The sequence below is a fragment of the Giraffa tippelskirchi genome, chromosome 4 (genome assembly GCF_054371585.1).
Source record: "Giraffa tippelskirchi isolate mGirTip1 chromosome 4, T2T-mGirTip1v1.2.pri, whole genome shotgun sequence".
NCBI lineage: Eukaryota > Metazoa > Chordata > Mammalia > Artiodactyla > Giraffidae > Giraffa > Giraffa tippelskirchi.
In genome coordinates, this window is record NC_137278.1 from 11,600,671 (window position 1) to 11,613,655 (window position 12,985).

At 41.9% G+C, this 12,985-nt stretch overlaps 1 non-coding gene across 1 annotated transcript; it reads right to left on the bottom strand.

The window, feature by feature from the left end:
- Positions 1 to 432: 432 nt before the first annotated feature.
- TRNAF-GAA (transfer RNA phenylalanine (anticodon GAA)) lies at positions 433 to 504 on the bottom strand. The gene has a single exon. It is a non-coding gene; the product is annotated as a tRNA-Phe (tRNA).
- Between the last annotated feature and the right edge of the window lie 12,481 nt (positions 505 to 12,985).

Genomic DNA, 12,985 nt, shown 5'->3' on the forward strand with positions numbered 1-12,985 from the left:
AATATTGCCATATTTTAGTTTGCTTTGTATTTGGAACAGGACTTTCTTACAAATATTTGCTTTTCCTTGAGTTTTTAATTGCTTTTTCCCCCCTTTTTTACACTTTATTATATCTTCCTTTTTAAAAAAAAATTTTTTCTATTTACTCTACCAGTCTATCAAATTCCCCATTTCCTCTTCCTGACCCAACCAATCTCCTCTCCCTTCTGTTCAGATGTTTTCTAACCCTGCAACCTCATGGTCATCCTTCCACCTTGGGTTGGGCCCACTGTTCCTGAATCCCGTGTCTCTTTTTTCCTGGGTTTGTTTCCTTTTTATTGCTAGTGAAAATTATAGTCACTCAGTTGTCTCCGACTCTTTGTGACCCCATGGACATGGGATTTCCCAGGCAAGAATACTGGAGTGGGTAGCCATTTCCTTCTCAAGAGGATCCTCCCAACCCAGGGATTGAACCTGGGTCTTCTGCATTTCAGGCAGATTCTTTACCATCTAAGCCACCAGGGAAGCCTTTTATTGGTAGAATATTTCCTAAAAGGGGGTACATGGAACTATGAGTCATTGCTTGTCTAAAAAATTCTCTCCCTCATGTTTGACTGATAATAAGGAAGGGTTTAGAATCTAAAGTTGAAAATAATTTTCTTTCAGAATGTTTAAAGTATTTCTCCTTTGTCTTAGAACCCAGTGTTGCTGATGGAATGGCTAGTGGTAGTCTGATTCCATTCTTATGTTGGTGGACTGAGTTTTCTCTCTGAAATTTTTTAGGATTTCTTCTTTACTTTGATAATTCATGAACATGTGCATTAGATATGGGAATTTTCTCATTCACTGTGCTGGGTACCTTTTAGGTCCTTTCATTGTAAAGATTCTCTCTGGGAAATTCTCTGCTATTTCTTATTTTATTTTAGTAATCTTTTATTTGGGTATTAGTTGTGGCACACGGGCTTAATTGCCCTGTGGCATGTGGGATCTTAGTTCCCCAAACAAGGATCAAACTCACGTCTTCTGCATTCGATGGCAGATTCTGAACCACTGACCACCAGGGAGGTTCCTCTGCTGCTATTTCTTTGGCTATTTCCTCTCCTCTGTTTTCTGTGGTCCATATAGAACTTGTCTTTATAATATACATTTATAATATATACATTAAACTCTGACTTTTTGCTCTATAGTCTGGAATGTGTCTTCAACCTTACATTCCAGGCTTTTTGATGAAGTTTTCTCTGCAATTGTAATTTTAATCCTTCAGTTATTTCTTGTCACCTGATTGCTCATTTTTTCACAACAACTTGACTTCGTTTTATGGCTATAATATTTTCCAGCTGAATATATGAATTAAGGGGTCTTTTAAAGTTCTCTCCGTTCTCTGAATTAGTTTTGTTTCCTCCAGGTCAGTTTCACTGTTTAGCTTCATCTTTCTCTTTCACGATGCTGGTTCTCTGCACATGCTTGCTGCTCCTTGGGTGTCTATTCATATTTATAAATGGAATGGGTGGCTCGTGTGGGTTTCTTCTGCTATTTTGTAAAGAGATTAGTTGTCTTTGAGGCCTCTCACCAATGGAAGATTTTGACTGTGTGGTCTGCTGGGGAGAGGTGGGTTATGTGACTGGTGGGCTTGGTTTTTAAGGCAAGTATGTTGAGAGCCAACTGGAGGGCCCGCCCTGCAAATGTCAGAATGGGCAGACATTCACTGTAGGTCGCCAAAATGCGTAGGAGGAGCTTCAGCTTTCTCAGAAATATGCTTGCTCTCTTTACAAAAGAGCTTTCTGCTTTTCAGCCTGGGGTAGATGCTGCAGACTGCTCTCTACAGAAGGTAAAGTGAGAGTTGGAGAGACCATCAGACGTGATCCCATGTGCAGACCTGCAGGTAAGGCATTGCCTTTAGCTCCCTCTCCTGCTTGACCCGAGGGCAGAATCTCTCCCTGGGCCTCCATTGCCACCTCCTCTGGGACCCTCTCAGAGTGTATTCTAGGCTGTGCCCATTCCATCCGTCGGCCCACTCCCATCTGCTTTCTACCTTTCACACATTTGTTGAAATCCCTGGTTTCCAGAGAAAGACGGTGAACCCTCCCCCTCTCAACAGTTGCTCTTGTGGACTTACTCTTTGTTGAACTTCACTTTTCTCCTTCTATTTCTATTTTGTCAAGATAGGAGGTGGGAGACAAAGGCATGGACCCAGTACATCTTGGACTGGAAGAGCTGAATGCCTGGATTCTACCAGGAGTGACTGATGAGTGCTATATTTTACAGGTTCTAAATAGTAATAGCTTTATGTTAAATAATTTTGTATAATAAGACGATTTCATATCATACAATTTACATTAAGTAAATGACTCTCCATCAAATGATGATGCCTTTAGGCATTTGAAGTAGATTTCAGGTAGATTCCAGTTGTAAAGGCTGTGGGAACTACATTTACCATGTGGTTTTTATTTCCTCACCACGTTGTTTGTCACAGTGACCCTGTGAAACAGGTGTCATGGCCCACCCTTTGCAGATGAGGGAACTGAAGCTCAGAGAGGTTGAGTTACTTGCTTGTGGTCACACGGTCAGCAAGCAGCATTCCCCAGGGAAGTTTCCAGGCTTTAGCAAAGCTGAGGTCAGATGGCATCTGGAAGGAGAGACTCCAACTTAAGAGAGAATGAACTCACAAATGGGAGAAAATATTTGCAAATCATATATTGGATAAGGGATTTATATTCAGAAGATACAAAGAATGCTTACAGCTCAATAATAAAAAAGACAAAAAATTACAAACTGAGCATTGACTTTTCTTCAAAGAAGATATACAGTGACTGATATGTGAATGGTGTCTCAATAGAGCTGTTTTTAAAATGAGAAAAAACAGATGGGAAAAAAGAGGGAATGAAACCAGAATATCATCATTTCATTTGTGGTACGGTGCCAGGACGGAGCAGGCAGGATCTAGGCCAGCTGAGGAGGAGGGGACAAGTGGGACCTTATTATGAGTGGGGAGGTAAGTAGAACAGGAGGAAACTAGATAAACAGGGCAGGTCAGTTCAGTAAATTCTTTTAACAGCTACACTTGACTCTTTGAGTGACAGTAATCCTGTGTTACAGGGTGTAGTCCCATCCTAGGAAAGCTCCCCCTACCCACTCCAACCCTACCCCTCCTCTTATAATAACAGTTAACATTAGTGGCAGGCACTGAGATAAACTCTTTCAAAACCTTTTTATTATAGAAAATTTCAAGCATACACAAAAATAGGATGAACTCCCACATATTCATGTACTCACTTCAACAGCTATTGATGTTTTGCTATTCTAGCTCCATTTAGGCACCTCTCCCCAGCGTGTTCTAAACTCTGTACTTACACATATATTATTTACCTTGTTGAATTCTCACAACAAACCCATGAGGTAGGTACTCTGATCATCCCCATTTTTTAGATGAGGAAACAGGCTCAGAGAGATGCTGTCATTTGCCTAAGGAAGTGGCAATGCTAGAATTTGAACCCAGGACCATCTGATTCCAGATGCTGTGTTTTATGTTAGATGCAGCTGTGTGTAAAATAGGAGTAGAGAAGGATGTCTCTATCCCCCCACAAACAACCCCCAATCTCAACGTCGCTTCCTGCCATCTTGCACCCATCTTGGAATGAGTGTTGACTCAGGGAAGCTAAGTGCTGTCAGTGCCAGGGTAGAAATAGCAGAGTCAGGAGCAGGAGATGTGCTAAAACTGACTCTGTGACCTTGGGTAAGTCACTGTCCCTCTCTTGACCTCAAGTTCCTCACGTGTCAAATGGGAATAAGACTCCCTACCTCACAGAATTGTTGTCAGATTTCACTGACACAAATAATAAAAGTACCCAGCACATTTATACGCCGCAGAATTGATGCTTTTGAACTGTGGTGTTGGAGAAGACTCTTGAGAGTCCCTTGGACTGCAAGGAGATCCAATCAATCCATCCTAAAAGAGATCAATCCTGGGTGTTCATTGGAAGGTCTGATGTTGAAGCTGAAGCTCCAATACTTTGGGCACCTCATGCGAAGTGTTGACTCATTGGAAAAGACCCTAATGCTGGGTAGGATTGGGGGCGGGAGGAGAAGGGGACGACAGAGGATGAGATGGTTGGATGGCATCACCGACTCGATGAACATGGGTTTGGGTAGACTCCGGGAGTTGGTGATGGACAGGGAGGCCTGGCGTGCTGCAATTCATGGGGTCGCAGAGAGTCGGACACGACTGAGCGACTGAACTGAACTGAACTGAACCCAGCACATAGCAGGTGTTCTACAGTTGGTAGCTGTTCATTTTTTCTGTTTTTTTTTTTTTTTTTTTAGAAACAGGAAAGTCATATGGAAAGGAAGGTAGGCAATAGAATCTACAATTTAATCTAACCCAGGGGCTGTGGTGTTGGATAAGCAAAGGAAGCAGGGACAAACCCATCTGTGGGGAGCCCTTTATAATTGGAGTGGAGCTTCTATAGAAATCAAGGAGCTTTTTCTCTATGCTTTCTTCTTGGAGTTTGACGGTTTCAGGTTTTTAGTGTATTTTGAGTTAATTTTGTGATTGGTGGAAGGTAGGGGTATAGTTTCTTTCTTTTAAAAAAAATTTTTTTTAATGTATTTGTGACTTTACTGGGTCTTTACACTTCCCTGATAGCTCAGTTGGTAAAGAATCCACCTGAGGTGTGGAAGACTTAGGTTCATTCCCTGGGTTGGGAAGATCCCCTGGAGAAGGGAAAGGCTACCCACTCCAGTATTCTGGCCTGGAGAATTCCATGGACTGTATAGTCCATGGGGTCGCAAAGAGTCAGACACAACCGAGTGACTTTCACTTTCACTTTATTGGGTCTTTAGTTGCAGCAATCAGGGGCTACTCTTCATTGCGGTGTGCAGACTTCTTGTTGCAGTGGCTTCCCTTGTTACAGAGCATGGGCTCTAGGATGCACAGGCTCAGTAGTTGCAGTACATGGGCCCTAGAGCATTCAGGCTTTAGTAGTTGCAGCTCATAGGCTTAGTTGCCCTGAGGCATGTGGGATCTTCCCAGACCAGGGATCGAACCCATGTCTCGTGTCAGGTGAATTCTTAACCTTTAGAACACCAGGGAAGTCCCTGGTTTCAATCTTTTGCATGTGACTATCCCCAACATCTTTTATTGAAGAGACTATCTTTTCCCCATTGAAAAGTATTATTCTTGGCTCCTTTGTCAAATATTAGTTGACCATATATGTGTGGGTGTGTTTCTGGGCTTTTGATTCTGTTACATTGGCCTGTGTTCCTGTTTTTGTGTCAGTACCATACTGTTTTGATTATAGCTTTGTAATATAGTTTGAAATCAGGAAGAATAATGCCTCTAGTTTTGTTCTTCTTTCTCAGGATTGCTTTTGGCTACTTGGGATCTTTTATGGTTCCATACAAATTTTAGGATTTTTTTTTTCTATTTCTATGAAAAATACCATTGGAATCTTGGTAGAGATTGCATTGCATCTCTAAATTGTCTTGGATAGAATGAACATTTTAACAATATTAATTCTTCCAATTGATGAACATAGGATATCTTTCCATTGGTGTTTTCAGTTTGTTTCATCAACGTCTTACAGCTTTTATTTTCACCTTCTTCATTAAATTTATTCCTAAGTATTTTAAAGTATTTTATTGTTTTTAATGTTGTGGTGACTGGGATTGTTTTCTTTGTTTTTCTGATAGCTCATTGTTAGTGTGTTGATATTTTGATTTTGTATCCTGAAACTTTACTGAATTTTTTTATTAGTTCTAACAATATTTTGGGTGGAAACTTTAGGGCTTTCTGCACATCCCAATTGCTTTAAATATCCCATTTCAATGATGTATAAGCTGAGGCTCAGAGTAATTAAAGATCATGCCCAGTGTCCTAGTTAGAGCTCATGTCGTTGTTGTTCAGTTGCTAACTCATGTCCGACTCTTTGCAACCCCATGAACTGCAACACACGAGGCTTCCCTGTCCTTCACTATCTCCTGGAGTTTGTGCAAACTCATGTCCACTGAGTTGGTGATGCCATCTAATCATCTCATCCTCTGCTGCCCACTTCTCCTTTTGCCTTCAATTTTTCCCAGCATCAGGGTCTTTTCCAATGAGTCAGCTCTTCTCATCAGGTGACCAAAGTATTGGAGCTTCAGCTTCAGCATCAGAACTCATGGTCCCGACTAAATTCAAAGTCTGCCTAACTCCAAGATAACTCCTATCTGCACAAGATATTGCCTCTGCTGTTCAGTCCTTGAAATAGTGGGAAGGGCTAGATGGTACCCATTGTCAAGAAGCAACAGAGAAGCAAGTTCAGATGATACACTTTAGCACCTGTAGCTTCTCCATCCCAGCTGCTCTGCCCCTACCTGAATGTATATGTGAGGAGTGGTTGTCTGCATTGAGATTGGGAGTGACCATGTGTGTCTGTGTATGCCTCTGGGTGTTTGTGTATTCGTGAATACACGGTACATACGTGTGTGCTGCCACTGTGGCATGTGTTGATGTGTGTTTGGGTGATGTGTGAGGGGGAAGTGTGTGTGGTGGGTGTTTGTGTGGGGTGTGTGGTGTGTGTGGAGATCTGTTTGTGTGTGGGGGTGTGTGTGTGGAGATCTGTTTGTGTGGGGGTGTGGTGTGTGTGGAGATCTGTTTGTGTGTGGGGGTGTGTGTGTGGAGATCTGTTTGTGTGGGGGTGTGGTATGTGTGGAGATCTGTTTGTGTGGGGTGTAGGGTGTGTGTGTGGGGGTGGTGTGTGTGGTGGGTGTTTGTGTGGGGTGTGGGGTGTGTGTGGAGATCTGTTTGTATGGGGTGTGGGGTGTGTGTGGAGATCTGTTTGTGTGGGGTGTGGGGTGTGTGTGGAGATCTGTTTGTGTGGGGGGTGTGGTGTGTGTGGAGATCTGTTTGTGTGGGGGTGTGGTGTGTGTGGAGATCTGTTTGTGTGGGGTGTGGGGTGTGTGTGGAGATCTGTTTGTGTGGGGGTATGGTGTGTGTGGAGATCTATTTGTGTGGGGGTGTGTGGTGTGTGTGGAGATCTGTTTGTGTGGGGGTGTGGTGTGTGTGGAGATCTGTTTGTGTGGGGGTGTGTGGTGTGTGTGGAGATCTGTTTGTGTGGGGGTGTGGTGTGTGTGGAGATCTGTTTGTGTGGGGGTGTGGTGTGTGTGGAGATCTGTTTGTGGGGGGGGTGTGGTCTGCGGGGTGCGGTGTGCAGTGCCTCTGTGAGGGGAGAGAGGAGGAGGGGAGTGGAGTGCGGGGTGTGCTCCAGGAGAAGAGATCCAGAGACTGGTCTCGGGCATGTTTTCCGTCCTCGAGCGTCCCGGCATCTTGCTGACACTGATCTGGGTCTGGGAACATCTTTCCTGAATAAACATGATGTCATTTCCATTCCATTCAGGCTGCGCTGGGACAGCTGCTGTCAGCATCACTGAGGGAAATGCCACCTCGGCCCTGACAGCTGCCACTTGGCACACTTTGTAGAGAGCTTCTCTGGGAAGAAAAAAACCCAGCCAGTCATGCAGATGCTATTTAAAGTATGTTGCATCTTGATGAGAAATGTAGAGGAAGCTAAAGTGTGCTGGAGGGATGGCTCAGGACCCTGGGCTGGGAGAAGGGGGAGACTTGGGTGTCCTTTGCCCTGGATCCGTGTATCTTGAGCTAAGTCTAGGCCTGCCTCCCATTTTACAGATGAGGAAATTGAGGCCTAGAAAGGGGAAAGGGCTTGCCCAAGATAAGAGAGCAAGTCAGAGTCACAGAACGGAAGAGCTAGAAGTCATGACCAGAATTCTCAAACCTAACTCCCACGTTATACCAATGGGGAAACTTTGGCCCAGAAAGGAAAAGCAGTTTGCCCAAGTTCATTCAGCAAATCAATGGCAGAGCTGAGGCTGGAACCAAGCTCTCAGGCATGGGTATTTGACCTTAGGCTTGATGATGATACGGGTTCCCCAGTGGCTCAGATGGTAAAGAATCTGCCTGTAATGTAGGAGACTTGGATTCTATCCCTGGGTTGGGAGGATCCCCTGGAGTAGGAAATGGCTACCCACACTAGTATTCTTGCCTGGAGAATTCCATGGACAGAGGAGACTGGCAGGCTACAGTTCATGGGGTCGCAAAGAGTGGACAGGACTGAATGACTAACACCTTTTTTTGATGCTGATCATGTCTGTCTTGCATACAGTAAGAGTTGAACAAATACATGTTAAATGAGATTTACATTGCTTTCAATGGCTCAGAAATTCATTGAATGATTCTTTTCTCATCCCTGCCTTTCACAGCCAGGAGTATCATGTCCCTGCCTTATCTAGCTTCCCTGGAGCCTTCGACATCCTGGGATTAGTTTCTACTGGAGCAGGAAGTAGATAAGATCCTCCTGGTCAGGCTGGGAACGTCTCACTCTTTTTTTTTTTTTAATTAGTTTATTTATCTATTTTTTAACTTTACAATATTGTATTTGTTTTGCCATACACTGACATGAATCCACCATGGGTGTACATGTTTTCCCCTTCCAGAACCCCCCTCCCACCTCCCACCCCATCCCATCCCTCTGGGTCATCCTTGTGCACCAGCCCCGAGCACCCTGTATCATGCATCGTACCTGGACTGGTGATTCGTTTCACATATGATAATTTACATGCTTCAATGCCATTCTCCCATATCCTCCCGCCCTTGCCCTCTCCCATAGAATCACTTCTTACTTTTTTAAGTTGGTGCCTTGAGTGTTCAGCAAGCCCAGGCTTGAGTCTGACACTTCCCTGATTCTCCTCCCTGTCCAAACTCCTAACAGTGACATTCAAGGTTTTTCACCACCTGACCTGTTTCCACCTTCCCATGCTCATCCCCATCTCTTCCCACTAACCAGTAACACTGTAGTTTTCTCATTCTCCCTGAGAAAGTCATGTTCTTTCACACCTCTGTATGTTTTTTGCACATGCTTTTGTATAGAAAGAACTTTCTCTGCCTGCCAAACTTCTACTCATCCTTCAGGACCCTACTCTAACACCATGGAATAGGCAGAGTAGCTAATCTTGGACTCACTGCCTCTTGGAAATCCCTTGGTCATAAATCTTACCACAATGAGTTGAATGTGGTGGTCTAACTCCCCTACAAGATCAAGAGCAATCAAGGACAGGAACAGAGGCTGAGCAATGTCTAATACCAACATCCACCTCAGAGCCTGAAATTAAAAATGTCCTGAGGAAATGTTTATTGAATGAATGCCCCACACAGTGATTTGCTGATGGGCCATGGAAGAAACCCTGGTCCAGAAGGCTAGGGAGAAGTGAAAGAAAGAATGGTACCAGCATGGCATTGAATTCCAGGCCAAATGAAGAAGTTATCCATGAGCAGTTCTTTAAGATTTTACCTCTACCCTTTCCGGGCCACCCCTCCCACTGTCTGACCACTCCACTCTCACACCCAGTCCTGCTACCTCACTGATACCTAAAGCATCCACCAGGCTTGCTCTTTCTTGGTGTCGCAAGGTTCTTAAATAGCTTATTTCTCCCTTAACTTCCAGAAAAATTCCATTATTCTCATTGGGATGGATTGTCTTGGATGCTGGGAAAGCAATCTGACTCATAATGATATGTGAAGAAGTAAGACTTTGTTCATCCTTCTTAGAAATCTTCTGCAAAGAAAATAGGAGTGAGAAATATTAGTAATACAGGGATTTAACAATAAAACAGAATTGGCAGTGAACTCAGACAAGGAGCACTTTCCTGTTTACAAATGCTTTGAATGGCCAGAAATTTACACAATAGATTCTCTATGGTTCCTTTGCTCTTTCTATCATCTCCTCTGACTGCTTTAAAATATCACTGATATTGGCATCTTTCTGACAGAAACCAGTCTCTTTGATATGTAAAGTTCACATAATCCTTGGAATCTTCAACACTGCTTACTTTTAACTTATGGAAAACTTATTATCTTACTAATTTTTCTTTTAACTTAGTGAGAGTATAGCATAGGCAATGCCCTTGGACAAGATAGGAATAGAAAGCTCTCCTCCTGCCTCTTTCGAGTTTCTTTCTCTCTCCCTGTTTAATTTTCATTTTTAAAGCATGTAAGATCTCAATTCCTCAACCAGAGATCAAACCCATGACCCCTGAGAAATCTTAACCACTGGACCACCAGAGAAGTTCCTCCTTCTGCTTCTTTTGAAGTAGATTATCATGGTCATAAAAAGGCAGAATTGGGAGAAGACTAAAGAATATAAGACTGAGACTTACAAAATATTTGTTAAAGTATTAGGTTAGGACTCAGAATCAGGTTAGGACTCAGACATTGACCAGCTCCAATTACATGGATCTCTATGTAATCGATGAATTCTCTGTATATATGAATTCTCTGTATATCTATGAGTCAAACAGTCTCAGATTTAGGTCTTCCCAGGTCTCCCTGGATCTCCCAGATGTGGGAGAGTGAATGACAGAGAGGACTGATCTCATTATTTCTAAGTAACAGAGTAAAGGAAAGGGTTGATGAACAGCCTTCTTAAAGAAGGGGTCATTGGGCCATAGCTGGAAAAGAAAGGAAACAATTTGAGTTGAGAACCTATATGATGCCATTTAAAATATATATATATATATATACATATATATATACGTTCACAGTTATTACAACATCTCACTAAATAGGGTCAGCAATTTTCAAGTTGTGATTTGCAGATCCCAGACATCCCCAGGACTCTTTCAGAGATTTTGCAAGTCAGATATTTTAACAGCAGTACTTAGAAGTTATTTACCTTTCTTTCCCACAGTTTGACATTAGCACTGACATTGAACAAGCAAAGGTGAATCAAGGTCGTGTCAAAAACTGTACTAATGATCCTTGTATTCTTTATTATCAGATACCACAGTTTTAAAAATGAACCTGATGAATCAGTAAAAATTACTAATATTATTAAGTTTCAACCATGGAGTAAATATCTTTTTAATATGCTGTGTAGAAAATGGGATGGACTTCCCTGGTGGCTCAGTCGATAAAGAATCTTTGCCTGCAATGCAGGAGACCTGGGTTTGATCCCTGGGTTGGGAAGATCCCCTGAAGGAGGGCATGGCAACACACCCCAGTACGCTTGCCTAGAGAATCCCTATGGACAGAGAAGCCTGATGGGCTACAGCCTGTGGGGTCGCAAAGAGTCGGACACTACTGAGCAACTAAACACTAAAAATGGGGAGTACACAGGAAACCCTTCTGCTGCGTGTTTCTTTTTTTAATATTTATTTATTTAGCTGTGCCAGGTCTTAGTTGCAGCATGGAGGATCTTTTAGTGCACCATACAAACTCTTAGTTGTGGCATGGGGGATCTAGTTCCCTGACCAGGGATTGAATCTGGGTCCCCTGCATTGGGAGCGCGGAGTTTTAGCCACTGGACCACGAGGGAATCCCCTCTGCTGCATGCTTCAGTACAAGGAAAAGCAACGTATGATTCTTTGAGTTGCAAGCTCAACTACCCACTTTTTTTCTTAGAATTCCATTTTCACTTAAAAGTTTTTTCACATGATATATAAATTTTAATTAATCAGATTTGGGCATTTGACAGACATTTCTTCAAAAACGAAAGAAATGAGCCTGTCACTTCCAGGACAACAATTCTTGGCATTTGTTGCCAATGATAAAATTGAGCTTTCAATGGAAAACTGAGTTTGATAGCTTCTTTACACTTGTCGACTAATGAGATGTTGTCAAGTATAACTTATTGATATTGTATATTGAGCTATGTCACTATTTGGAAGATATGCCTAATACAGTCAACCAATATTTTCCAAGTGACTATGCATGATATTACAAAGTCATGTGTAGGTAATAGATACATTTAAAATGCAAGACCAGCCAATAGATTTTTATAAAACAGATTATAAAATATTTATCAATACGATTCAGAGTTTACATTGCAGCTAACCTTTTGAATATGACTACTTGTCAAGTTTTGGTGTAGTAACAAAGAAGAATATCCATAATTATCTGAAAAGGCTATTAAAATATTTCTCTCTTCAACTACATATTTACATGAGATCATATTTTTTTATATAATTCAACCAAAACAGCATATCACAACACATTGACTACCAAAACAAATATGAATCTAGTTTTTTCCTATTAAGCCAGACATTAAAGTGATTTGCAAAATGTAAAAGAATGCCATATTTTCAACATATTTTTATTTTGGAAAACATATTTTTCATCAAAATTATGCTGTTTATGTTAATAGATAATGGATTTAGTGCTGTTCTTTTTCAATAAATTAATAAACATTCTTAAATTTTTACTTTTAATGTTATTAATAATATAGTAAATATCAATACATATAACTAACATGGCTTCTCTGGTGGCTCAGCAGTAAAGAACGCACCTTCCAAATTAGGAGAAATGAGTTCAGCCCCTGGCTTGGGACGATCCCCTGGAGAAGGAAATGGCAACCCATTCTAGTATTCTTCCATGGGAAATCCCATGGGCAGAGATGCCCAGCGGGCTACAGTCCATGGGGTTGCAAAAGAGTCAGACATGACTTAGGACTAAACAGCAACAACAAATAGCTAACATAAATTGAAACTCTTTTCATTTATAAAACAATAATTTTTAATATAATAATAGAAGAGTATCAATAAATATTTGTTAACTGAAAGTGTCAGAAACAGTCAACTGTGAAATTTCCAAATCTTGGGAAGAACAGTAATCTTTAAGAGTGTAAAGGAATCCAGAGACCAAAATGAGATCCACTGTATAGAGTTATTATCTCCACTTTACAGAAGAGGAAACTGAGGTTTAGGAAGGCAGAGGGACTTCTCATCAGTCACCCAACTACTGGGTGATAAACCAAGATTTGCACTCATCTGATTCAAAGCCCACATTCTTCACCATTGCTCTCTACATTATGGTCTTGACGTTCAACAAACATAGGAATCCTCTTTTGTAGCTTTCAAAGAGCATTTACTGGGATTTCTCTGGCTGCCCTGTGGTTAAGACTCTGTGCTTCTCCTGCAGAGGGCACAGATTCGAACCCTGGTTGGGAAACTTAAGATCCCA